The sequence below is a fragment of the Phalangium opilio genome, unplaced genomic scaffold, assembly GCF_054372755.1.
Source record: "Phalangium opilio isolate 3A_F unplaced genomic scaffold, DU_Popi_V2 ptg000095l_1, whole genome shotgun sequence".
NCBI classification, from domain to species: Eukaryota; Metazoa; Arthropoda; class Arachnida; order Opiliones; family Phalangiidae; genus Phalangium; species Phalangium opilio.
Genome location: NW_028324200.1, coordinates 3,330,325 through 3,348,577, shown reverse-complemented (window position 1 = coordinate 3,348,577; position 18,253 = coordinate 3,330,325). Strand labels below are relative to the sequence as shown.

General features: G+C 40.7%; 45 non-coding genes and 28 pseudogenes across 45 annotated transcripts; all 73 read right to left on the bottom strand.

The window, feature by feature from the left end:
- Position 1: 1 nt before the first annotated feature.
- LOC149635727 (5S ribosomal RNA) lies at positions 2–120 on the bottom strand. Its single transcript, XR_016373152.1, has one exon. It is a non-coding gene; the product is annotated as a 5S ribosomal RNA (ribosomal RNA).
- Positions 121–252: 132 nt separating this feature from the next.
- LOC149635726 (5S ribosomal RNA) lies at positions 253–371 on the bottom strand. The gene has a single exon (XR_016373026.1). It is a non-coding gene; the product is annotated as a 5S ribosomal RNA (ribosomal RNA).
- A 129-nt stretch (positions 372–500) lies between these two features.
- LOC149635725 (5S ribosomal RNA) lies at positions 501–619 on the bottom strand (annotated as a pseudogene).
- Positions 620–750: 131 nt separating this feature from the next.
- LOC149635724 (5S ribosomal RNA) lies at positions 751–869 on the bottom strand. Its single transcript, XR_016373151.1, has one exon. It is a non-coding gene; the product is annotated as a 5S ribosomal RNA (ribosomal RNA).
- A 130-nt stretch (positions 870–999) lies between these two features.
- LOC149635723 (5S ribosomal RNA) lies at positions 1,000–1,118 on the bottom strand. The gene has a single exon (XR_016372909.1). It is a non-coding gene; the product is annotated as a 5S ribosomal RNA (ribosomal RNA).
- A 135-nt stretch (positions 1,119–1,253) lies between these two features.
- On the bottom strand, positions 1,254–1,372 carry LOC149635722 (5S ribosomal RNA). The gene has a single exon (XR_016373468.1). It is a non-coding gene; the product is annotated as a 5S ribosomal RNA (ribosomal RNA).
- Positions 1,373–1,503: 131 nt separating this feature from the next.
- LOC149635721 (5S ribosomal RNA) lies at positions 1,504–1,622 on the bottom strand. Its single transcript, XR_016373025.1, has one exon. It is a non-coding gene; the product is annotated as a 5S ribosomal RNA (ribosomal RNA).
- A 129-nt stretch (positions 1,623–1,751) lies between these two features.
- Positions 1,752–1,870, bottom strand: LOC149635720 (5S ribosomal RNA; annotated as a pseudogene).
- A 128-nt stretch (positions 1,871–1,998) lies between these two features.
- Positions 1,999–2,117, bottom strand: LOC149635719 (5S ribosomal RNA; annotated as a pseudogene).
- Positions 2,118–2,254: 137 nt separating this feature from the next.
- LOC149635718 (5S ribosomal RNA) lies at positions 2,255–2,373 on the bottom strand (annotated as a pseudogene).
- A 131-nt stretch (positions 2,374–2,504) lies between these two features.
- LOC149635717 (5S ribosomal RNA) lies at positions 2,505–2,623 on the bottom strand. Its single transcript, XR_016373471.1, has one exon. It is a non-coding gene; the product is annotated as a 5S ribosomal RNA (ribosomal RNA).
- A 130-nt stretch (positions 2,624–2,753) lies between these two features.
- LOC149635716 (5S ribosomal RNA) lies at positions 2,754–2,872 on the bottom strand. Its single transcript, XR_016373404.1, has one exon. It is a non-coding gene; the product is annotated as a 5S ribosomal RNA (ribosomal RNA).
- A 131-nt stretch (positions 2,873–3,003) lies between these two features.
- Positions 3,004–3,122, bottom strand: LOC149635715 (5S ribosomal RNA). Its single transcript, XR_016372804.1, has one exon. It is a non-coding gene; the product is annotated as a 5S ribosomal RNA (ribosomal RNA).
- Positions 3,123–3,254: 132 nt separating this feature from the next.
- On the bottom strand, positions 3,255–3,373 carry LOC149635714 (5S ribosomal RNA). Its single transcript, XR_016373403.1, has one exon. It is a non-coding gene; the product is annotated as a 5S ribosomal RNA (ribosomal RNA).
- Positions 3,374–3,504: 131 nt separating this feature from the next.
- LOC149635713 (5S ribosomal RNA) lies at positions 3,505–3,623 on the bottom strand. Its single transcript, XR_016372963.1, has one exon. It is a non-coding gene; the product is annotated as a 5S ribosomal RNA (ribosomal RNA).
- A 135-nt stretch (positions 3,624–3,758) lies between these two features.
- Positions 3,759–3,877, bottom strand: LOC149635712 (5S ribosomal RNA; annotated as a pseudogene).
- A 139-nt stretch (positions 3,878–4,016) lies between these two features.
- On the bottom strand, positions 4,017–4,135 carry LOC149635711 (5S ribosomal RNA). The gene has a single exon (XR_016372659.1). It is a non-coding gene; the product is annotated as a 5S ribosomal RNA (ribosomal RNA).
- Positions 4,136–4,268: 133 nt separating this feature from the next.
- Positions 4,269–4,387, bottom strand: LOC149635710 (5S ribosomal RNA; annotated as a pseudogene).
- A 130-nt stretch (positions 4,388–4,517) lies between these two features.
- On the bottom strand, positions 4,518–4,636 carry LOC149635709 (5S ribosomal RNA). Its single transcript, XR_016373149.1, has one exon. It is a non-coding gene; the product is annotated as a 5S ribosomal RNA (ribosomal RNA).
- Positions 4,637–4,767: 131 nt separating this feature from the next.
- Positions 4,768–4,886, bottom strand: LOC149635708 (5S ribosomal RNA; annotated as a pseudogene).
- A 129-nt stretch (positions 4,887–5,015) lies between these two features.
- LOC149635707 (5S ribosomal RNA) lies at positions 5,016–5,134 on the bottom strand. Its single transcript, XR_016372617.1, has one exon. It is a non-coding gene; the product is annotated as a 5S ribosomal RNA (ribosomal RNA).
- Positions 5,135–5,270: 136 nt separating this feature from the next.
- On the bottom strand, positions 5,271–5,389 carry LOC149635706 (5S ribosomal RNA; annotated as a pseudogene).
- A 131-nt stretch (positions 5,390–5,520) lies between these two features.
- On the bottom strand, positions 5,521–5,639 carry LOC149635705 (5S ribosomal RNA). Its single transcript, XR_016373024.1, has one exon. It is a non-coding gene; the product is annotated as a 5S ribosomal RNA (ribosomal RNA).
- A 129-nt stretch (positions 5,640–5,768) lies between these two features.
- LOC149635704 (5S ribosomal RNA) lies at positions 5,769–5,887 on the bottom strand. The gene has a single exon (XR_016372470.1). It is a non-coding gene; the product is annotated as a 5S ribosomal RNA (ribosomal RNA).
- A 124-nt stretch (positions 5,888–6,011) lies between these two features.
- Positions 6,012–6,130, bottom strand: LOC149635703 (5S ribosomal RNA; annotated as a pseudogene).
- A 136-nt stretch (positions 6,131–6,266) lies between these two features.
- LOC149635702 (5S ribosomal RNA) lies at positions 6,267–6,385 on the bottom strand. Its single transcript, XR_016372453.1, has one exon. It is a non-coding gene; the product is annotated as a 5S ribosomal RNA (ribosomal RNA).
- Positions 6,386–6,523: 138 nt separating this feature from the next.
- Positions 6,524–6,642, bottom strand: LOC149635701 (5S ribosomal RNA). The gene has a single exon (XR_016373148.1). It is a non-coding gene; the product is annotated as a 5S ribosomal RNA (ribosomal RNA).
- Positions 6,643–6,773: 131 nt separating this feature from the next.
- On the bottom strand, positions 6,774–6,892 carry LOC149635700 (5S ribosomal RNA; annotated as a pseudogene).
- Positions 6,893–7,023: 131 nt separating this feature from the next.
- On the bottom strand, positions 7,024–7,142 carry LOC149635699 (5S ribosomal RNA). The gene has a single exon (XR_016372484.1). It is a non-coding gene; the product is annotated as a 5S ribosomal RNA (ribosomal RNA).
- A 135-nt stretch (positions 7,143–7,277) lies between these two features.
- LOC149635698 (5S ribosomal RNA) lies at positions 7,278–7,396 on the bottom strand. The gene has a single exon (XR_016372718.1). It is a non-coding gene; the product is annotated as a 5S ribosomal RNA (ribosomal RNA).
- A 138-nt stretch (positions 7,397–7,534) lies between these two features.
- Positions 7,535–7,653, bottom strand: LOC149635697 (5S ribosomal RNA; annotated as a pseudogene).
- Positions 7,654–7,790: 137 nt separating this feature from the next.
- Positions 7,791–7,909, bottom strand: LOC149635696 (5S ribosomal RNA). Its single transcript, XR_016372437.1, has one exon. It is a non-coding gene; the product is annotated as a 5S ribosomal RNA (ribosomal RNA).
- Positions 7,910–8,040: 131 nt separating this feature from the next.
- On the bottom strand, positions 8,041–8,159 carry LOC149635695 (5S ribosomal RNA). The gene has a single exon (XR_016372816.1). It is a non-coding gene; the product is annotated as a 5S ribosomal RNA (ribosomal RNA).
- Positions 8,160–8,297: 138 nt separating this feature from the next.
- LOC149635694 (5S ribosomal RNA) lies at positions 8,298–8,416 on the bottom strand. The gene has a single exon (XR_016373147.1). It is a non-coding gene; the product is annotated as a 5S ribosomal RNA (ribosomal RNA).
- A 130-nt stretch (positions 8,417–8,546) lies between these two features.
- LOC149635693 (5S ribosomal RNA) lies at positions 8,547–8,665 on the bottom strand. Its single transcript, XR_016372815.1, has one exon. It is a non-coding gene; the product is annotated as a 5S ribosomal RNA (ribosomal RNA).
- Positions 8,666–8,795: 130 nt separating this feature from the next.
- On the bottom strand, positions 8,796–8,914 carry LOC149635692 (5S ribosomal RNA). Its single transcript, XR_016373023.1, has one exon. It is a non-coding gene; the product is annotated as a 5S ribosomal RNA (ribosomal RNA).
- A 129-nt stretch (positions 8,915–9,043) lies between these two features.
- On the bottom strand, positions 9,044–9,162 carry LOC149635691 (5S ribosomal RNA). The gene has a single exon (XR_016372616.1). It is a non-coding gene; the product is annotated as a 5S ribosomal RNA (ribosomal RNA).
- A 135-nt stretch (positions 9,163–9,297) lies between these two features.
- LOC149635690 (5S ribosomal RNA) lies at positions 9,298–9,416 on the bottom strand (annotated as a pseudogene).
- A 131-nt stretch (positions 9,417–9,547) lies between these two features.
- On the bottom strand, positions 9,548–9,666 carry LOC149635689 (5S ribosomal RNA). The gene has a single exon (XR_016373022.1). It is a non-coding gene; the product is annotated as a 5S ribosomal RNA (ribosomal RNA).
- A 129-nt stretch (positions 9,667–9,795) lies between these two features.
- On the bottom strand, positions 9,796–9,914 carry LOC149635688 (5S ribosomal RNA). Its single transcript, XR_016373106.1, has one exon. It is a non-coding gene; the product is annotated as a 5S ribosomal RNA (ribosomal RNA).
- A 124-nt stretch (positions 9,915–10,038) lies between these two features.
- LOC149635687 (5S ribosomal RNA) lies at positions 10,039–10,157 on the bottom strand (annotated as a pseudogene).
- Positions 10,158–10,293: 136 nt separating this feature from the next.
- On the bottom strand, positions 10,294–10,412 carry LOC149635686 (5S ribosomal RNA). The gene has a single exon (XR_016372452.1). It is a non-coding gene; the product is annotated as a 5S ribosomal RNA (ribosomal RNA).
- Positions 10,413–10,550: 138 nt separating this feature from the next.
- Positions 10,551–10,669, bottom strand: LOC149635685 (5S ribosomal RNA). The gene has a single exon (XR_016373146.1). It is a non-coding gene; the product is annotated as a 5S ribosomal RNA (ribosomal RNA).
- Positions 10,670–10,800: 131 nt separating this feature from the next.
- LOC149635684 (5S ribosomal RNA) lies at positions 10,801–10,919 on the bottom strand (annotated as a pseudogene).
- Positions 10,920–11,050: 131 nt separating this feature from the next.
- Positions 11,051–11,169, bottom strand: LOC149635683 (5S ribosomal RNA). The gene has a single exon (XR_016372483.1). It is a non-coding gene; the product is annotated as a 5S ribosomal RNA (ribosomal RNA).
- Positions 11,170–11,304: 135 nt separating this feature from the next.
- LOC149635682 (5S ribosomal RNA) lies at positions 11,305–11,423 on the bottom strand (annotated as a pseudogene).
- A 131-nt stretch (positions 11,424–11,554) lies between these two features.
- LOC149635681 (5S ribosomal RNA) lies at positions 11,555–11,673 on the bottom strand. The gene has a single exon (XR_016373021.1). It is a non-coding gene; the product is annotated as a 5S ribosomal RNA (ribosomal RNA).
- A 129-nt stretch (positions 11,674–11,802) lies between these two features.
- On the bottom strand, positions 11,803–11,921 carry LOC149635680 (5S ribosomal RNA). Its single transcript, XR_016372469.1, has one exon. It is a non-coding gene; the product is annotated as a 5S ribosomal RNA (ribosomal RNA).
- Positions 11,922–12,045: 124 nt separating this feature from the next.
- Positions 12,046–12,164, bottom strand: LOC149635679 (5S ribosomal RNA; annotated as a pseudogene).
- Positions 12,165–12,300: 136 nt separating this feature from the next.
- On the bottom strand, positions 12,301–12,419 carry LOC149635678 (5S ribosomal RNA). The gene has a single exon (XR_016372451.1). It is a non-coding gene; the product is annotated as a 5S ribosomal RNA (ribosomal RNA).
- Positions 12,420–12,557: 138 nt separating this feature from the next.
- On the bottom strand, positions 12,558–12,676 carry LOC149635677 (5S ribosomal RNA). Its single transcript, XR_016373145.1, has one exon. It is a non-coding gene; the product is annotated as a 5S ribosomal RNA (ribosomal RNA).
- A 131-nt stretch (positions 12,677–12,807) lies between these two features.
- Positions 12,808–12,926, bottom strand: LOC149635676 (5S ribosomal RNA; annotated as a pseudogene).
- A 131-nt stretch (positions 12,927–13,057) lies between these two features.
- Positions 13,058–13,176, bottom strand: LOC149635675 (5S ribosomal RNA). Its single transcript, XR_016372481.1, has one exon. It is a non-coding gene; the product is annotated as a 5S ribosomal RNA (ribosomal RNA).
- Positions 13,177–13,311: 135 nt separating this feature from the next.
- LOC149635674 (5S ribosomal RNA) lies at positions 13,312–13,430 on the bottom strand (annotated as a pseudogene).
- Positions 13,431–13,561: 131 nt separating this feature from the next.
- Positions 13,562–13,680, bottom strand: LOC149635673 (5S ribosomal RNA). The gene has a single exon (XR_016373020.1). It is a non-coding gene; the product is annotated as a 5S ribosomal RNA (ribosomal RNA).
- A 129-nt stretch (positions 13,681–13,809) lies between these two features.
- Positions 13,810–13,928, bottom strand: LOC149635672 (5S ribosomal RNA). Its single transcript, XR_016372468.1, has one exon. It is a non-coding gene; the product is annotated as a 5S ribosomal RNA (ribosomal RNA).
- Positions 13,929–14,052: 124 nt separating this feature from the next.
- Positions 14,053–14,171, bottom strand: LOC149635671 (5S ribosomal RNA; annotated as a pseudogene).
- A 136-nt stretch (positions 14,172–14,307) lies between these two features.
- Positions 14,308–14,426, bottom strand: LOC149635670 (5S ribosomal RNA). Its single transcript, XR_016372450.1, has one exon. It is a non-coding gene; the product is annotated as a 5S ribosomal RNA (ribosomal RNA).
- A 138-nt stretch (positions 14,427–14,564) lies between these two features.
- Positions 14,565–14,683, bottom strand: LOC149635669 (5S ribosomal RNA). The gene has a single exon (XR_016373144.1). It is a non-coding gene; the product is annotated as a 5S ribosomal RNA (ribosomal RNA).
- Positions 14,684–14,814: 131 nt separating this feature from the next.
- LOC149635668 (5S ribosomal RNA) lies at positions 14,815–14,933 on the bottom strand (annotated as a pseudogene).
- Positions 14,934–15,064: 131 nt separating this feature from the next.
- LOC149635667 (5S ribosomal RNA) lies at positions 15,065–15,183 on the bottom strand. Its single transcript, XR_016372480.1, has one exon. It is a non-coding gene; the product is annotated as a 5S ribosomal RNA (ribosomal RNA).
- Positions 15,184–15,318: 135 nt separating this feature from the next.
- On the bottom strand, positions 15,319–15,437 carry LOC149635666 (5S ribosomal RNA). Its single transcript, XR_016372717.1, has one exon. It is a non-coding gene; the product is annotated as a 5S ribosomal RNA (ribosomal RNA).
- Positions 15,438–15,575: 138 nt separating this feature from the next.
- LOC149635665 (5S ribosomal RNA) lies at positions 15,576–15,694 on the bottom strand (annotated as a pseudogene).
- Positions 15,695–15,826: 132 nt separating this feature from the next.
- Positions 15,827–15,945, bottom strand: LOC149635664 (5S ribosomal RNA). Its single transcript, XR_016372486.1, has one exon. It is a non-coding gene; the product is annotated as a 5S ribosomal RNA (ribosomal RNA).
- A 131-nt stretch (positions 15,946–16,076) lies between these two features.
- On the bottom strand, positions 16,077–16,195 carry LOC149635663 (5S ribosomal RNA; annotated as a pseudogene).
- Positions 16,196–16,326: 131 nt separating this feature from the next.
- On the bottom strand, positions 16,327–16,445 carry LOC149635662 (5S ribosomal RNA). Its single transcript, XR_016373142.1, has one exon. It is a non-coding gene; the product is annotated as a 5S ribosomal RNA (ribosomal RNA).
- Positions 16,446–16,576: 131 nt separating this feature from the next.
- Positions 16,577–16,695, bottom strand: LOC149635661 (5S ribosomal RNA; annotated as a pseudogene).
- A 128-nt stretch (positions 16,696–16,823) lies between these two features.
- LOC149635660 (5S ribosomal RNA) lies at positions 16,824–16,942 on the bottom strand (annotated as a pseudogene).
- Positions 16,943–17,073: 131 nt separating this feature from the next.
- On the bottom strand, positions 17,074–17,192 carry LOC149635659 (5S ribosomal RNA; annotated as a pseudogene).
- Positions 17,193–17,323: 131 nt separating this feature from the next.
- On the bottom strand, positions 17,324–17,442 carry LOC149635658 (5S ribosomal RNA). The gene has a single exon (XR_016373395.1). It is a non-coding gene; the product is annotated as a 5S ribosomal RNA (ribosomal RNA).
- A 130-nt stretch (positions 17,443–17,572) lies between these two features.
- Positions 17,573–17,691, bottom strand: LOC149635657 (5S ribosomal RNA; annotated as a pseudogene).
- A 131-nt stretch (positions 17,692–17,822) lies between these two features.
- On the bottom strand, positions 17,823–17,941 carry LOC149635656 (5S ribosomal RNA; annotated as a pseudogene).
- A 131-nt stretch (positions 17,942–18,072) lies between these two features.
- LOC149635655 (5S ribosomal RNA) lies at positions 18,073–18,191 on the bottom strand (annotated as a pseudogene).
- Between the last annotated feature and the right edge of the window lie 62 nt (positions 18,192–18,253).

Below are 18,253 nucleotides of genomic sequence, written 5' to 3'. Positions count from 1 at the left end.
AAGACAACGGCACGCAGTGTTCCTAAGTGGTCTCCCTCCCAAGTACTGACTGCGCTCGACGCTGCTTAACTTCGGTGATCGGACGAGAACCGGTGTTTTCAGCGTGATATGGCCGTTGCCGAGAACTTTAGTTAGTTATTCGAATTTAAAACTAATTTGACAAATTACCCTTCTGCATGTTTGAAAAAAATGAAACTCTGTTTGCTTTTCTCATATCTGGTGGATTTTTAAAAAAGGAAACTACACTGTAAAAGACAACGGCACGCAGTGTTCCTAAGTGGTCTCCCTCCCACGTACTGACTGCGCTCGACGCTACTTAACTTCGGTGATCGGACGAGAACCGGTGTTTTCAGCGTGATATGGCCGTTGCCGAGAACTTTAGTTAGTTATTCGAATTTAAAACTAATTTGACAAATTACCCTTCTGCATGTTTGAAAAAAAGAAACTCTGTTTGCTTTTCTCATATCTGTTGGATTTAAAAAAGGAAACTAAACTGTAAAAGACAACGGCACGCAGTGTTCCTAAGTGGTCTCCCTCTCAAGTACAGACTGCGCTCGACGCTGCTTAACTTCGGTGATCGGACAAGAACCGGTGTTTTCAGCGTGATATGGCCGTTGCCGAGAACTTTAGTTAGTTATTCGAATTTAAAACTAATTTGACAAATTACCCTTCTGCATGTTTGAAAAAAAAGAAACTCTGTTTGCTTTTCTCATATCTGGTGGATTTTAAAAAAGGAAACTACACTGTAAAAGACAACGGCACGCAGTGTTCCTAAGTGGTCTCCCTCCCAAGTACTGACTGCGCTCGACGCTGCTTAACTTCGGTGATCGGACGAGAACCGGTGTTTTCAGCGTGATATGGCCGTTGCCGAGAACTTTAGTTATTATTCGAATTTAAAACTAATTTGACAAATTACCCTTCTGCATGTTTAAAAAAAAAGAAACTCTGTTTGCTTTTCTCATATCTGGTGGATTTTAAAAAAGGAAACTAAACTGTAAAAGACAACGGCACGCAGTGTTCCTAAGTGGTCTCCCTCCCACGTACTGACTACGCTCGACGCTGCTTAACTTCAGTGATCGGACGAGAACCGGTGTTTTCAGCGTGATATGGCCGTTGCCGAGAAATTTAGTTAATAATTCGAATTTAAAACTAATTAGACAAATTACCCTTCTCCATGTTTTTTTTAAAAAAAAGAAACTCTCTTTGCTTTTCTCATATCTGTTGGATTTTAAAAAAGGAAAATAAAGTGTAAAAGACAACGGCACGCAGTGTTCCTAAGTGGTCTCCCTCCAGAGTACTGACTGCGCTCGACGCTGCTTAACTTCGGTGATCGGACGAGAACCGGTGTTTTCAGCGTGATATGGCCGTTGCCGAGAACATTAGTTAGTTATTCGAATTTAAAACTAATTTGACAAATTACCCTTCTGCATGTTTGAAAAAAAAGAAACTCTGTTTGCTTTTCTCATATCTGGTGGATTTTAAAAAAGGAAACTACACTGTAAAAGACAACGGCACGCAGTGTTCCTAAGTGGTCTCCCTCCCACGTACTGACTGCGCTCGACGCTACTTAACTTCGGTGATCGGACGAGAACCGGTGTTTTCAGCGTGATATGGCCGTTGCCGAGAACTTTAGTTAGTTATTCGAATTTAAAACTAATTTGACAAATTACCCTTCTGCATGTTTGAAAAAAAGAAACTCTGTTTGCTTTTCTCATATCTGTTGGATTTAAAAAAGGAAACTAAACTGTAAAAGACAACGGCACGCAGTGTTCCTAAGTGGTCTCCCTCTCAAGTACAGACTGCGCTCGACGCTGCTTAACTTCGGTGATCGGACAAGAACCGGTGTTTTCAGCGTGATATGGCCGTTGCCGAGAACTTTAGTTAGTTATTCGAATTTAAAACTAATTTGACAAATTACCCTTCTGCATGTTTGAAAAAAAAGAAACTGTTTGCTTTTCTCATATCTGTTGGATTTAAAAAAGGAAACTAAACTGTAAAAGACAACGGCACGCAGTGTTCCTAAGTGGTCTCCCTCTCAAGTACAGACTGCGCTCGACGCTGCTTAACTTCGGTGATCGGACAAGAACCGGTGTTTTCAGCGTGATATGGCCGTTGCCGAGAACTTTAGTTAGTTATTCGAATTTAAAACTAATTTGACAAATTACCCTTCTCCATGTTTTTTTTTTAAAAAAAAGAAACTCTCTTTGCTTTTCTCATATCTGGTGGATTTTAAAAAAGGAAACTACACTGTAAAAGACAACGGCACGCTGTGTTCCTAATTGGTCTCCCTCCCAAGTACTGACTGCGCTTGACGCGGCTTAATTTCGGTGATCGGACGAGAACCGGTGTTTTCAGCGTGATATGGCCGTTGCCGAGAACTTTAGTTAGTTATTCGAATTTAAAACTAATTTGACAAATTACCCTTCTGCATGTTTGAAAAAAAAGAAACTCTGTTTGCTTTTCTCATATTTGGTGGATTTTAAAAAAGGAAACGACACTGTAAAAGACAACGGCACGCAGTGTTCCTAAGTGGTCTCCCTCCCAAGTACTGACTGCGCTCGACGCTGCTTAACTTCGGTGATCAGACGAGAACCGGTGTTTTCAGCGTGATATGGCCGTTGCCGAGAACTTTAGTTAGTTATTCGAATTTAAAACTAATTTGACAAATTACCCTTCTGCATGTTTGAAAAAAAGAAACTCTGTTTGCTTTTCTCATATCTGGTGGATTTTAAAAAAGGAAACTACATTGTAAAAGACAACGGCACGCAGTGTTCCTAAGTGGTCTCCCTCTCAAGTACTGACTGCGCTCTACGCTGCTTAACTTCGGTGATCGGACGAGAACCGGTGTTTTCAGCGTGATATGGCCGTTGCCGAGAACTTTAGTTAGTTATTCGAATTTAAAACTAATTTGACAAATTACCCTTCTGCATGTTTGAAAAAAAAGAAACTCTGTTTGCTTTTCTCATATCTGGTGGATTATAAAAAAGGAAACTAAACTGTAAAAGACAACGGCACGCAGTGCTCCTAAGTGGTCTCCCTCCCAAGTACTGACTGCGCTTGACGCTGCTTAACTTCGGTGATCGGACGAGAACCGGTGTTTTCAGCGCGATATGGCCGTTGCCGAGAACTTTAGTTAGTTATTCGAATTTAAAACTAATTTGACAAATTACCCTTCTGCATGTTTGAAAAAAAAAGAAACTCTGTTTGCTTTTCTCGTATCTGGTGGATTTTAAAAAAGGAAACTACATTGTAAAAGACAACGGCACGCAGTGTTCCTAAGTGGTCTCCCTCTCAAGTACTGACTGCGCTCTACGCTGCTTAACTTCGGTGATCGGACGAGAACCGGTGTTTTCAGCGTGATATGGCCGTTGCCGAGAACTTTAGTTAGTTATTCGAATTTAAAACTAATTTGACAAATTACCCTTCTGCATGTTTGAAAAAAAAGAAACTCTGTTTGCTTTACCCATATCTGGTGGATTTTAAAAAAGGAAACTAAACTGTAAAAGACAACGGCACGCAGTGTTCCTAAGTGGTCTCCCTCCCACGTACTGACTGCGCTCGACGCTGCTTAACTTCAGTGATCGGACGAGAACCGGTGTTTTCAGCGTGATATGGCCGTTGCCGAGAAATTTATTTAATAATTCGAATTTAAAACTAATTAGACAAATTACCCTTCTCCATGTTTTTTTTAAAAAAAAGAAACTCTCTTTGCTTTTCTCATATCTGTTGGATTTTAAAAAAGGAAACTACACTGTAAAAGACAACGGCACGCAGTGTTCCTAATTGGTCTCCCTCCAGAGTACTGACTGCGCTCGACGCTGCTTAACTTCGGTGATCGGACGAGAACCGGTGTTTTCAGCGTGATATGGCAGTTGCCGATAACTGTGGTTAGTTATTCGAATTTAAAACTAATTAGTCAAATTACCCTTCTGCATGTTTTCAAAAAATAAAAAAAAGAAACTCTGTTTGCTTTTCTCATATCTGGTGGATTTTAAAAAAGGAAACTAAACTGTAAAAGACAACGGCACGCAGTGTTCCTAAGTGGTCTCCCTCCCAAGTACTGACTGCGCTCGACGCTGCTTAACTTCGGTGATCGGACGAGAACCGGTGTTTTCAGCGTGTTATGGCCGTTGCCGAGAACTTTAGTTAGTTATTCGAATTTAAAACTAGTTTGACAAATTACCCTTCTGCATATTTGAAAAAAAAAAGAAACTCTGTTTGCTTTTCCCATATCTGGTGGATTTTATAAAAGGAAACTACACTGTAAAAGACAACGGCACGCTGTGATCCTAATTGGTCTCCCTCCCAAGTACTGACTGCGCTTGACGCTGCTTAATTTCGGTGATCGGACGAGAACCGGTGTTTTCAGAGTGATATGGCCGTCGCCGAGATCTTTAGTTAGTTATTCGAATTTAAAACTAATTTGACAAATTACCCTTCTGCATGTTTGAAAAAAAGAAACTCTGTTTGCTTTTGTCATATCTGGTGGATTTTAAAAAAGGAAACGACACTGTAAAAGACAACGGCACGCAGTGTTCCTAAGTGGTCTCCCTCCCAAGTACTGACTGCGCTCGACGCTGCTTAACTTCGGTGATCGGACGAGAACCGGTGTTTTCAGCGTGATATGGCCGTTGCCGAGAACTTTAGTTAGTTATTCGAATTTAAAACTAATTTGACAAATTACCCTTCTGCATGTTTGAAAAAAAAGAAACTCTGTTTGCTTTTCTCATATCTGGTGGATTTTAAAAAAGGAAACTACACTGTAAAAGAAAACGGCACGCAGTGTTCCTAAGTGGTCTCCCTCCCACGTACTGACTGCGCTCGACGCTACTTAACTTCGGTGATCGGACGAGAACCGGTGTTTTCAGCGTGATATGGCCGTTGCCGAGAACTTTAGTTAGTTATTCGAATTTAAAACTAATTTGACAAATTACCCTTCTGCATGTTTGAAAAAAAGAAACTCTGTTTGCTTTTCTCATATCTGTTGGATTTAAAAAAGGAAACTAAACTGTAAAAGACAACGGCACGCAGTGTTCCTAAGTGGTCTCCCTCTCAAGTACAGACTGCGCTCGACGCTGCTTAACTTCGGTGATCGGACGAGAACCGGTGTTTTCAGCGTGATATGGCCGTTGCCGAGAACTTTAGTTAGTTATTCGAATTTAAAACTAATTTGACAAATTACCCTTCTCCATGTTTTTTTTTTAAAAAAAGAAACTCTCTTTGCTTTTCTCATATCTGGTGGATTTTAAAAAAGGAAACTACACTGTAAAAGACATCGGCACGCTGTGTTCCTAATTGGTCTCCCTCCCAAGTACTGACTGCGCTTGACGCGGCTTAATTTCGGTGATCGGACGAGAACCGGTGTTTTCAGCGTGATATGGCCGTTGCCGAGAACTTTAGTTAGTTATTCGAATTTAAAACTAATTTGACAAATTACCCTTCTGCATGTTTGAAAAAAAAGAAACTCTGTTTGCTTTTCTCATATCTGGTGGATTTTAAAAAAGGAAACTACACTGTAAAAGACAACGGCACGCAGTGTTCCTAAGTGGTCTCCCTCCCACGTACTGACTGCGCTCGACGCTACTTAACTTCGGTGATCGGACGAGAACCGGTGTTTTCAGCGTGATATGGCCGTTGCCGAGAACTTTAGTTAGTTATTCGAATTTAAAACTAATTTGACAAATTACCCTTCTGCAGGTTTGAAAAAAAGAAACTCTGTTTGCTTTTCTTATATCTGTTGGATTTAAAAAAGGAAACTAAACTGTAAAAGACAACGGCACGCAGTGTTCCTAAGTGGTCTCCCTCCCAAGTACAGACTGCGCTCGACGCTGCTTAACTTCGGTGATCGGACGAGAACCGGTGTTTTCAGCGTGATATGGCCGTTGCCGAGAACTTTAGTAAGTTATTCGAATTTGACAAATTACCCTTCTCCATGTTTTTTTTAAAAAAAAGAAACTCTCTTTGCTTTTCCCATATCTGGTGGATTTTAAAAAAGGAAACTACACTGTAAAAGACAACGGCACGCTGTGTTCCTAATTGGTCTCCCTCCCAAGTACTGACTGCGCTTGACGCTGCTTAATTTCGGTGATCGGACGAGAACCGGTGTTTTCAGCGTGATATGGCCGTTGCCGAGAACTTTAGTTAGTTATTCGAATTTAAAACTAATTTGACAAATTACCCTTCTCCATGTTTTTTTTTTAAAAAAAGAAACTCTCTTTGCTTTTCTCATATCTGTTGGATTTCAAAAAAGGAAAATAAAGTGTAAAAGACAACGGCACGCAGTGTTCCTAAGTGGTCTCCCTCCCAAGTACTGACTGCGCTCGACGCTGCTTAACTTCGGTGATCGGACGAGAACCGGTGATTTCAGCGTGATATGGCCGTTGCCGAGAACTGTGCTTAGTTATTCGACTTTAAAACTAATTAGACAAATTACCCTTCTGCATGTTTTCAAAAAATAAAAAAAGAAACTCTGTTTGCTTTTCTCATATCTGGTGGATTTTAAAAAATGAAACTAAACTGTAAAAGACAACGGCACGCAGTGTTCCTAAGTGGTCTCCCTCCCAAGTACTGACTGCGCTCGACGCTGCTTAACTTCGGTGATCGGACGAGAACCGGTGTTTTCAGCGTGATATGGCCGTTGCCGAGAACTTTAGTTAGTTATTCGAATTTAAAACTAGTTTGACAAATTACCCTTCTGCATGTTTGAAAAAAAAGAAACTCTGTTTGCTTTACCCATATCTGGTGGATTTTAAAAAAGGAAACTAAACTGTAAAAGACAACGGCACGCAGTGTTCCTAAGTGGTCTCCCTCCCACGTACTGACTGCGCTCGACGCTGCTTAACTTCGGTGATCGGACGAGAACCGGTGTTATCAGCGTGATATGGCCCTTGCCGAAATCTTTAGTTAGTTATTCGAATTTAAAACTAATTTGACAAATTACCCTTCTGCATGTTTGAAAAAAAAGAAACTCTGTTTGCTTTTCTCAAATCTGGTGGATTTTAAAAAAGGAAACTAAACTGTAAAAGACAACGGCACGCAGTGTTCCTAAGTGGTCTCCCTCCCAAATACTGACTGCGCTCGACGCTGCTTAACTTCGGTGATCGGACGAGAACCGGTGTTTTCAGCGTGATATGGCCGTTGCCGAGATCTTTAGTTAGTTATTCGAATTTAAAACTAATTTGACAAATTACCCTTCTCCATGTTTTTTTTTAAAAAAAGAAACTCTCTTTGCTTTTCTCATATCTGTTGGATTTTAAAAAAGGAAACTAAAGTGTAAAAGACAACGGCACGCAGTGTTCCTAAGTGGTCTCCCTCCCAAGTACTGACTGCGCTCGACGCTGCTTAATTTCGGTGATCGGACGAGAACCGGTGTTTTCAGCGTGATATGGCCGTTGCCGAGAACTGTGGTTAATTATTCGAATTAAAAACTAATTAGACAAATTACCCTTTAGCATTTTTTCAAAAAATAAAAAAAGAAACACTGTTTGCTTTTCTCATATCTGGTGGATTTTAAAAAAGGGAACTAAACTATAAAAGACAACGGCACACAGTGTTCCTAATTGGTCTCCCTCCCAAGTACTGACTGCGCTTGACGATGCTTAATTTCGGTGATCGGACGAGAACCGGTGTTTTCAGCGTGATATGGCCGTTGCCGAGATCTTTAGTTAGTTATTCGAATTTAAAACTAATTTGACAAATTACCCTTCTCCATGTTTTTTTTTAAAAAAAAAGAAACTCTCTTTGCTTTTCTCATATCTGTTGGATTTCAAAAAAGGAAAATAAAGTGTAAAAGACAACGGCACGCAGTGTTCCTAAGTGGCCTCCCTCCCAAGTACTGACTGCGCTCGACGCTGCTTAACTTCGGTGATCGGACGAGAACCGGTGTTTTCAGCGTGATATGGCCGTTGCCGAGAACTTTAGTTAGTTATTCGAATTTAAAAGTAATTTGACAAATTACCCTTCTGCATGTTTGAAAAAAATGAAACTCAGTTTGCTTTTCTCATATCTGGTGGATTTTAAAAAAGGAAACTACACTGTAAAAGACAACGGCACGCAGTGTTCCTAAGTGGTCTCCCTCCCAAGTTCTAACTGCGCTCGACGCTGCTTAACTTCGGTGATCGGACGAGAACCGGTGTTTTCAGCGTGATATGGCCGTTGCCGAGAACTTTAGTTAGTTATTCGAATTTAAAACTAATTTGACAAATTACCCTTCTGCATGTTTTCAAAAAATAAAAAAAGAAACTCTGTTTGCTTTTCTCATATCTGGTAGATTTTAAAAAAGGAAACTAAACTGTAAAAGACAACGGCACGCAGTGTTCCTAAGTGGTCTCCCTCCCAAGTACTGACTGCGCTCGACGCTGCTTAACTTCGGTGATCGGACGAGAACCGGTGTTTTCAGCGTGATATGGCCGTTGCCGAGAACTTTAGTTAGTTATTCGAATTTAAAAGTAATTTGACAAATTACCCTTCTGCATGTTTGAAAAAAAGAAACTCTGTTTGCTTTTCTCATATCTGGTGGATTTTAAAAAAGGAAACTACACTGTAAAAGACAACGGCACGCAGTGTTCCTAAGTGGTCTCCCTCCCAAGTTCTAACTGCGCTCGACGCTGCTTAACTTCGGTGATCGGACGAGAACCGGTGTTTTCAGCGTGATATGGCCGTTGCCGAGAACTTTAGTTAGTTATTCGAATTTAAAACTAATTTGACAAATTACCCTTCTGCATGTTTGAAAAAAAGAAACTCTGTTTGCTTTTCTCATATCTGGTGGATTTTAAAAAAGGAAACTACACTGTAAAAGACAACGGCACGCAGTGTTCCTAAGTGGTCTCCCTCCCACGTACTGACTGCGCTCGACGCTACTTAACTTCGGTGATCGGACGAGAACCGGTGTTTTCAGCGTGATATGGCCGTTGCCGAGAACTTTAGTTAGTTATTCGAATTTAAAACTAATTTGACAAATTACCCTTCTGCATGTTTGAAAAAAAGAAACTCTGTTTGCTTTTCTCATATCTGTTGGATTTAAAAAAGGAAACTAAACTGTAAAAGACAACGGCACGCAGTGTTCCTAAGTGGTCTCCCTCTCAAGTACAGACTGCGCTCGACGCTGCTTAACTTCGGTGATCGGACGAGAACCGGTGTTTTCAGCGTGATATGGCCGTTGCCGAGAACTTTAGTTAGTTATTCGAATTTAAAACTAATTTGACAAATTACCCTTCTCCATGTTTTTTTTTAAAAAAAGAAACTCTCTTTGCTTTTCTCATATCTGGTGGATTTTAAAAAAGGAAACTACACTGTAAAAGACATCGGCACGCTGTGTTCCTAATTGGTCTCCCTCCCAAGTACTGACTGCGCTTGACGCGGCTTAATTTCGGTGATCGGACGAGAACCGGTGTTTTCAGCGTGATATGGCCGTTGCCGAGAACTTTAGTTAGTTATTCGAATTTAAAACTAATTTGACAAATTACCCTTCTGCATGTTTGAAAAAAAAGAAACTCTGTTTGCTTTTCTCATATCTGGTGGATTTTAAAAAAGGAAACTACACTGTAAAAGACAACGGCACGCAGTGTTCCTAAGTGGTCTCCCTCCCACGTACTGACTGCGCTCGACGCTACTTAACTTCGGTGATCGGACGAGAACCGGTGTTTTCAGCGTGATATGGCCGTTGCCGAGAACTTTAGTTAGTTATTCGAATTTAAAACTAATTTGACAAATTACCCTTCTGCAGGTTTGAAAAAAAGAAACTCTGTTTGCTTTTCTTATATCTGTTGGATTTAAAAAAGGAAACTAAACTGTAAAAGACAACGGCACGCAGTGTTCCTAAGTGGTCTCCCTCCCAAGTAAAGACTGCGCTCGACGCTGCTTAACTTCGGTGATCGGACGAGAACCGGTGTTTTCAGCGTGATATGGCCGTTGCCGAGAACTTTAGTTAGTTATTCGAATTTGACAAATTACCCTTCTCCATGTTTTTTTTTAAAAAAAGAAACTCTCTTTGCTTTTCCCATATCTGGTGGATTTTAAAAAAGGAAACTACACTGTAAAAGACAACGGCACGCTGTGTTCCTAATTGGTCTCCCTCCCAAGTACTGACTGCGCTTGACGCTGCTTAATTTCGGTGATCGGACGAGAACCGGTGTTTTCAGCGTGATATGGCCGTTGCCGAGAACTTTAGTTAGTTATTCGAATTTAAAACTAATTTGACAAATTACCCTTCTCCATGTTTTTTTTTTAAAAAAAGAAACTCTCTTTGCTTTTCTCATATCTGTTGGATTTCAAAAAAGGAAAATAAAGTGTAAAAGACAACGGCACGCAGTGTTCCTAAGTGGTCTCCCTCCCAAGTACTGACTGCGCTCGACGCTGCTTAACTTCGGTGATCGGACGAGAACCGGTGATTTCAGCGTGATATGGCCGTTGCCGAGAACTGTGCTTAGTTATTCGACTTTAAAACTAATTAGACAAATTACCCTTCTGCATGTTTTCAAAAAATAAAAAAAGAAACTCTGTTTGCTTTTCTCATATCTGGTGGATTTTAAAAAATGAAACTAAACTGTAAAAGACAACGGCACGCAGTGTTCCTAAGTGGTCTCCCTCCCAAGTACTGACTGCGCTCGACGCTGCTTAACTTCGGTGATCGGACGAGAACCGGTGTTTTCAGCGTGATATGGCCGTTGCCGAGAACTTTAGTTAGTTATTCGAATTTAAAACTAGTTTGACAAATTACCCTTCTGCATGTTTGAAAAAAAAGAAACTCTGTTTGCTTTACCCATATCTGGTGGATTTTAAAAAAGGAAACTAAACTGTAAAAGACAACGGCACGCAGTGTTCCTAAGTGGTCTCCCTCCCACGTACTGACTGCGCTCGACGCTGCTTAACTTCGGTGATCGGACGAGAACCGGTGTTATCAGCGTGATATGGCCCTTGCCGAAATCTTTAGTTAGTTATTCGAATTTAAAACTAATTTGACAAATTACCCTTCTGCATGTTTGAAAAAAAAGAAACTCTGTTTGCTTTTCTCAAATCTGGTGGATTTTAAAAAAGGAAACTAAACTGTAAAAGACAACGGCACGCAGTGTTCCTAAGTGGTCTCCCTCCCAAATACTGACTGCGCTCGACGCTGCTTAACTTCGGTGATCGGACGAGAACCGGTGTTTTCAGCGTGATATGGCCGTTGCCGAGTACGCTAGTTAATAATTCGAATTTAAAACTAATTAGACAAATTACCCTTCTCCATGTTTTTTTTTAAAAAAAGAAACTCTCTTTGCTTTTCTCATATCTGTTGGATTTTAAAAAAGGAAACTAAAGTGTAAAAGACAACGGCACGCTGTGTTCCTAATTGGTCTCCCTCCCAAGTACTGACTGCGCTTGACGCGGCTTAATTTCGGTGATCGGACGAGAACCGGTGTTTTCAGCGTGATATGGCCGTTGCCGAGAACTTTAGTTAGTTATTCGAATTTAAAACTAATTTGACAAATTACCCTTCTGCATGTTTGAAAAAAAAGAAACTCTGTTTGCTTTTCTCATATCTGGTGGATTTTAAAAAAGGAAACTACACTGTAAAAGACAACGGCACGCAGTGTTCCTAAGTGGTCTCCCTCCCACGTACTGACTGCGCTCGACGCTACTTAACTTCGGTGATCGGACGAGAACCGGTGTTTTCAGCGTGATATGGCCGTTGCCGAGAACTTTAGTTAGTTATTCGAATTTAAAACTAATTTGACAAATTACCCTTCTGCAGGTTTGAAAAAAAGAAACTCTGTTTGCTTTTCTTATATCTGTTGGATTTAAAAAAGGAAACTAAACTGTAAAAGACAACGGCACGCAGTGTTCCTAAGTGGTCTCCCTCCCAAGTACAGACTGCGCTCGACGCTGCTTAACTTCGGTGATCGGACGAGAACCGGTGTTTTCAGCGTGATATGGCCGTTGCCGAGAACTTTAGTTAGTTATTCGAATTTGACAAATTACCCTTCTCCATGTTTTTTTTAAAAAAAAGAAACTCTCTTTGCTTTTCCCATATCTGGTGGATTTTAAAAAAGGAAACTACACTGTAAAAGACAACGGCACGCTGTGTTCCTAATTGGTCTCCCTCCCAAGTACTGACTGCGCTTGACGCTGCTTAATTTCGGTGATCGGACGAGAACCGGTGTTTTCAGCGTGATATGGCCGTTGCCGAGAACTTTAGTTAGTTATTCGAATTTAAAACTAATTTGACAAATTACCCTTCTCCATGTTTTTTTTTTAAAAAAAGAAACTCTCTTTGCTTTTCTCATATCTGTTGGATTTCAAAAAAGGAAAATAAAGTGTAAAAGACAACGGCACGCAGTGTTCCTAAGTGGTCTCCCTCCCAAGTACTGACTGCGCTCGACGCTGCTTAACTTCGGTGATCGGACGAGAACCGGTGATTTCAGCGTGATATGGCCGTTGCCGAGAACTGTGCTTAGTTATTCGACTTTAAAACTAATTAGACAAATTACCCTTCTGCATGTTTTCAAAAAATAAAAAAAGAAACTCTGTTTGCTTTTCTCATATCTGGTGGATTTTAAAAAATGAAACTAAACTGTAAAAGACAACGGCACGCAGTGTTCCTAAGTGGTCTCCCTCCCAAGTACTGACTGCGCTCGACGCTGCTTAACTTCGGTGATCGGACGAGAACCGGTGTTTTCAGCGTGATATGGCCGTTGCCGAGAACTTTAGTTAGTTATTCGAATTTAAAACTAGTTTGACAAATTACCCTTCTGCATGTTTGAAAAAAAAGAAACTCTGTTTGCTTTACCCATATCTGGTGGATTTTAAAAAAGGAAACTAAACTGTAAAAGACAACGGCACGCAGTGTTCCTAAGTGGTCTCCCTCCCACGTACTGACTGCGCTCGACGCTGCTTAACTTCGGTGATCGGACGAGAACCGGTGTTATCAGCGTGATATGGCCCTTGCCGAAATCTTTAGTTAGTTATTCGAATTTAAAACTAATTTGACAAATTACCCTTCTGCATGTTTGAAAAAAAAGAAACTCTGTTTGCTTTTCTCAAATCTGGTGGATTTTAAAAAAGGAAACTAAACTGTAAAAGACAACGGCACGCAGTGTTCCTAAGTGGTCTCCCTCCCAAATACTGACTGCGCTCGACGCTGCTTAACTTCGGTGATCGGACGAGAACCGGTGTTTTCAGCGTGATATGGCCGTTGCCGAGTACGCTAGTTAATAATTCGAATTTAAAACTAATTAGACAAATTACCCTTCTCCATGTTTTTTTTTAAAAAAAGAAACTCTCTTTGCTTTTCTCATATCTGTTGGATTTTAAAAAAGGAAACTAAAGTGTAAAAGACAACGGCACGCTGTGTTCCTAATTGGTCTCCCTCCCAAGTACTGACTGCGCTTGACGCGGCTTAATTTCGGTGATCGGACGAGAACCGGTGTTTTCAGCGTGATATGGCCGTTGCCGAGAACTTTAGTTAGTTATTCGAATTTAAAACTAATTTGACAAATTACCCTTCTGCATGTTTGAAAAAAAAGAAACTCTGTTTGCTTTTCTCATATCTGGTGGATTTTAAAAAAGGAAACTACACTGTAAAAGACAACGGCACGCAGTGTTCCTAAGTGGTCTCCCTCCCACGTACTGACTGCGCTCGACGCTACTTAACTTCGGTGATCGGACGAGAACCGGTGTTTTCAGCGTGATATGGCCGTTGCCGAGAACTTTAGTTAGTTATTCGAATTTAAAACTAATTTGACAAATTACCCTTCTGCAGGTTTGAAAAAAAGAAACTCTGTTTGCTTTTCTTATATCTGTTGGATTTAAAAAAGGAAACTAAACTGTAAAAGACAACGGCACGCAGTGTTCCTAAGTGGTCTCCCTCCCAAGTACAGACTGCGCTCGACGCTGCTTAACTTCGGTGATCGGACGAGAACCGGTGTTTTCAGCGTGATATGGCCGTTGCCGAGAACTTTAGTTAGTTATTCGAATTTGACAAATTACCCTTCTCCATGTTTTTTTTAAAAAAAAGAAACTCTCTTTGCTTTTCCCATATCTGGTGGATTTTAAAAAAGGAAACTACACTGTAAAAGACAACGGCACGCTGTGTTCCTAATTGGTCTCCCTCCCAAGTACTGACTGCGCTTGACGCTGCTTAATTTCGGTGATCGGACGAGAACCGGTGTTTTCAGCGTGATAAGGCCGTTGCCGAGAACTTTAGTTAGTTATTCGAATTTAAAACTAATTTGACAAATTACCCTTCTCCATGTTTTTTTTTTAAAAAAAGAAACTCTCTTTGCTTTTCTCATATCTGTTGGATTTCAAAAAAGGAAAATAAAGTGTAAAAGACAACGGCACGCAGTGTTCCTAAGTGGTCTCCCTCCCAAGTACTGACTGCGCTCGACGCTGCTTAACTTCGGTGATCGGACGAGAACCGGTGATTTCAGCGTGATATGGCCGTTGCCGAGAACTGTGCTTAGTTATTCGACTTTAAAACTAATTAGACAAATTACCCTTCTGCATGTTTTCAAAAAATAAAAAAAGAAACTCTGTTTGCTTTTCTCATATCTGGTGGATTTTAAAAAATGAAACTAAACTGTAAAAGACAACGGCACGCAGTGTTCCTAAGTGGTCTCCCTCCCAAGTACTGACTGCGCTCGACGCTGCTTAACTTCGGTGATCGGACGAGAACCGGTGTTTTCAGCGTGATATGGCCGTTGCCGAGAACTTTAGTTAGTTATTCGAATTTAAAACTAGTTTGACAAATTACCCTTCTGCATGTTTGAAAAAAAAGAAACTCTGTTTGCTTTACCCATATCTGGTGGATTTTAAAAAAGGAAACTAAACTGTAAAAGACAACGGCACGCAGTGTTCCTAAGTGGTCTCCCTCCCACGTACTGACTGCGCTCGACGCTGCTTAACTTCGGTGATCGGACGAGAACCGGTGTTATCAGCGTGATATGGCCCTTGCCGAAATCTTTAGTTAGTTATTCGAATTTAAAACTAATTTGACAAATTACCCTTCTGCATGTTTGAAAAAAAAGAAACTCTGTTTGCTTTTCTCAAATCTGGTGGATTTTAAAAAAGGAAACTAAACTGTAAAAGACAACGGCACGCAGTGTTCCTAAGTGGTCTCCCTCCCAAATACTGACTGCGCTCGACGCTGCTTAACTTCGGTGATCGGACGAGAACCGGTGTTTTCAGCGTGATATGGCCGTTGCCGAGTACGCTAGTTAATAATTCGAATTTAAAACTAATTAGACAAATTACCCTTCTCCATGTTTTTTTTTAAAAAAAGAAACTCTCTTTGCTTTTCTCATATCTGTTGGATTTTAAAAAAGGAAACTAAAGTGTAAAAGACAACGGCACGCAGTGTTCCTAAGTGGTCTCCCTCCCAAGTACTGACTGCGCTCGACGCTGCTTAATTTCGGTGATCGGACGAGAACCGGTGTTTTCAGCGTGATATGGCCGTTGCCGAGAACTGTGGTTAATTATTCGAATTAAAAACTAATTAGACAAATTACCCTTTAGCATTTTTTCAAAAAATAAAAAAAGAAACACTGTTTGCTTTTCTCATATCTGGTGGATTTTAAAAAAGGGAACTAAACTATAAAAGACAACGGCACACAGTGTTCCTAATTGGTCTCCCTCCCAAGTACTGACTGCGCTTGACGCTGCTTAATTTCGGTGATCGGACGAGAACCGGTGTTTTCAGCGTGATATGGCCGTTGCCGAGAACTTTAGTTAGTTATTCGAATTTAAAACTAATTTGACAAATTACCCTTCTGCATGTTTGAAAAAAAAAGAAACTCTGTTTGCTTTTCTCATATCTGGTGGATTTTAAAAAAGGAAACTACACTGTAAAAGACAACGGCACGCAGTGTTCCGAATTGGTCTCCCTCCCAAGTACTGACTGCGCTCGACGCTGCTTAACTTCGGTGATCGGACGAGAACCGGTGTTTTCAGCGTGATATGGCCGTTGCCGAGAACTTTAGTTAGTTATTCGAATTTAAAACTAATTTGACAAATTAACCTTCTGCATGTTTGAAAAAAAATAAACTCTGTTTGCTTTTCTCATATCTGGTGGATTTTATAAAAGGAAACTAAACTGTAAAAGACAACGGCACGCAGTGTTCCTAAGTGCTCTCCCTCCCAAGTACTGACTGCGCTTGACGCTGCTTAATTTCGGTGATCGGACGAGAACCGGTGTTTTCAGCGTGATATGGCCGTCGCCGAGTTCTTTAGTTAGTTATTCGAATTTAAAACTAATTTGACAAATTACCCTTCTTCATGTTTGAAAGATAAGAAAATCTGTTTGCTTTTCTCATATCTGGTGGATTTTAAAAAAGGAAACTACACTGTAAAAGACAACGGCACGCAGTGTTCCTAAGTGGTCTCCCTCCCAAGTACTGACTGCGCTCGACGCTGCTTAACTTCGGTGATCGGACGAGAACCGGTGTTTTCAGCGTGATATGGCCGTTGCCGAGAACTTTAGTTAGTTATTCGAATTTAAAACTAATTTGACAAATTACCCTTCTGCATGTTTGAAAAAAAAGAAACTCTGTTTGCTTTTCTCATATCTGGTGGATTTTAAAAAAGGAAACTACACTGTAAAAGACAACGGCACGCAGTGTTCCGAATTGGTCTTCCTCCCAAGTACTGACTGCGCTCGACGCTGCTTAACTTCGATGATCGGACGAGAACCGGTGTTTTCAGCGTGATATGGCCGTTGCCGAGAACTTTAGTTAGTTATTCGAATTTAAAACTAATTTGACAAATTAACCTGCATGTTTGAAAAAAAATAAACTCTGTTTGCTTTTCTCATATCTGGTGGATTTTATAAAAGGAAACTAAACTGTAAAAGACAACGGCACGCAGTGTTCCTAAGTGCTCTCCCTCCCAAGTACTGACTGCGCTTGACGCTGCTTAATTTCGGTGATCGGACGAGAACCGGTGTTTTCAGCGTGATATGGTCGTCGCCGAGATCTTTAGTTAGTTATTCGAAGTTAAAACTAATTTGACAAATTACCCTTCTGCACGTTTGAAAGATAAGAAACTCTGTTTGCTTTTCTCATATCTGGTGGATTTTAAAAAAGGAAACTAAACTGTAAAAGACAACGGCACGCAGTGTTCCTAAGTGGTCTCCCTCCCAAGTACTGACTGCGCTTGACGCTGCTTAATTTCGGTGATCGGACGAGAACCGGTGTTTTCAGCGTGATATGGCCGTCGCCGAGATCTTTAGTTAGTTATTCGAATTTAAAACTAATTTGACAAATTACCCTTCTTCATGTTTGAAAAAAAAGAAACTCTGTTTGCTTTTCTCATATCTGGTGGATTTTAAAAAAGGAAACTACACTGTAAAAGACAACGGCACGCAGTGTTCCTAAGTGGTCTCCCTCCAAAGTACTGACTGCGCTCGACGCTGCTTAACTTCGGTGATCGGACGAGAACCGGTGTTTTCAGCGTGATATGGCCGTTGCCGAGAACTTTAGTTAGTTATTCGAATGTAAAACTAATTTGACAAATAACCCTTCTGCATGTTTGAAAAAAAAGAAACTCTGTTTGCTTTTCTCATATCTGGTGGATTTTAAAAAGGAAAATACACTGTAAAAGACAACGGCACGCAGTGTTCCTAATTGTTCTCCCTCCCAAGTACTGACTGCGCTTGACGCTGCTTAATTTCGGTGATCGGACGAGAACCGGTGTTTTCAGCGTGATATTGTCATCGCCGAGATCTTTAGTTAGTTATTCGAATTTAAAACTAATTTGACAAATTACCCTTCTGCATGTTTGAAAAAAAAGAAACTCTGTTTGCTTTTTTCATATCTGGTGGATTTTAAAAAAGGCAACTACACTGTAAAAGACAACGGCACGCAGTGTTCCTAATTGGTCTCCCTCCCAAGTTTTGTATGCGCTTGACGCTGCTTAATTTCGGTGATCGGACGAGAACCGGTGTTTTCAGCGTGATATGGCCGTCGCCGAGATCTTTAGTTAGTTATTCGAAGTTAAAACTAATTTGACAAATTACCCTTCTGCATGTTTGAAAGATAAGAAACTCTGTTTGCTTTTCTCATATCTGGTGGATTTTAAAAAAGGAAACTAAACTGTAAAAAACAACGGCACGCAGTGTTCCTAAGTGGTCTCCCTCCCAAGTACTGACTGCGCTTGACGCTGCTTAATTTCGGTGATCGGACGAGAACCGGTGTTTTCAGCGTGATATGGCCGTTGCCGAGAACTTTAGTTAGTTATTCGAATTTAAAACTAATTTGACAAATTAACCTTCTGCATGTTT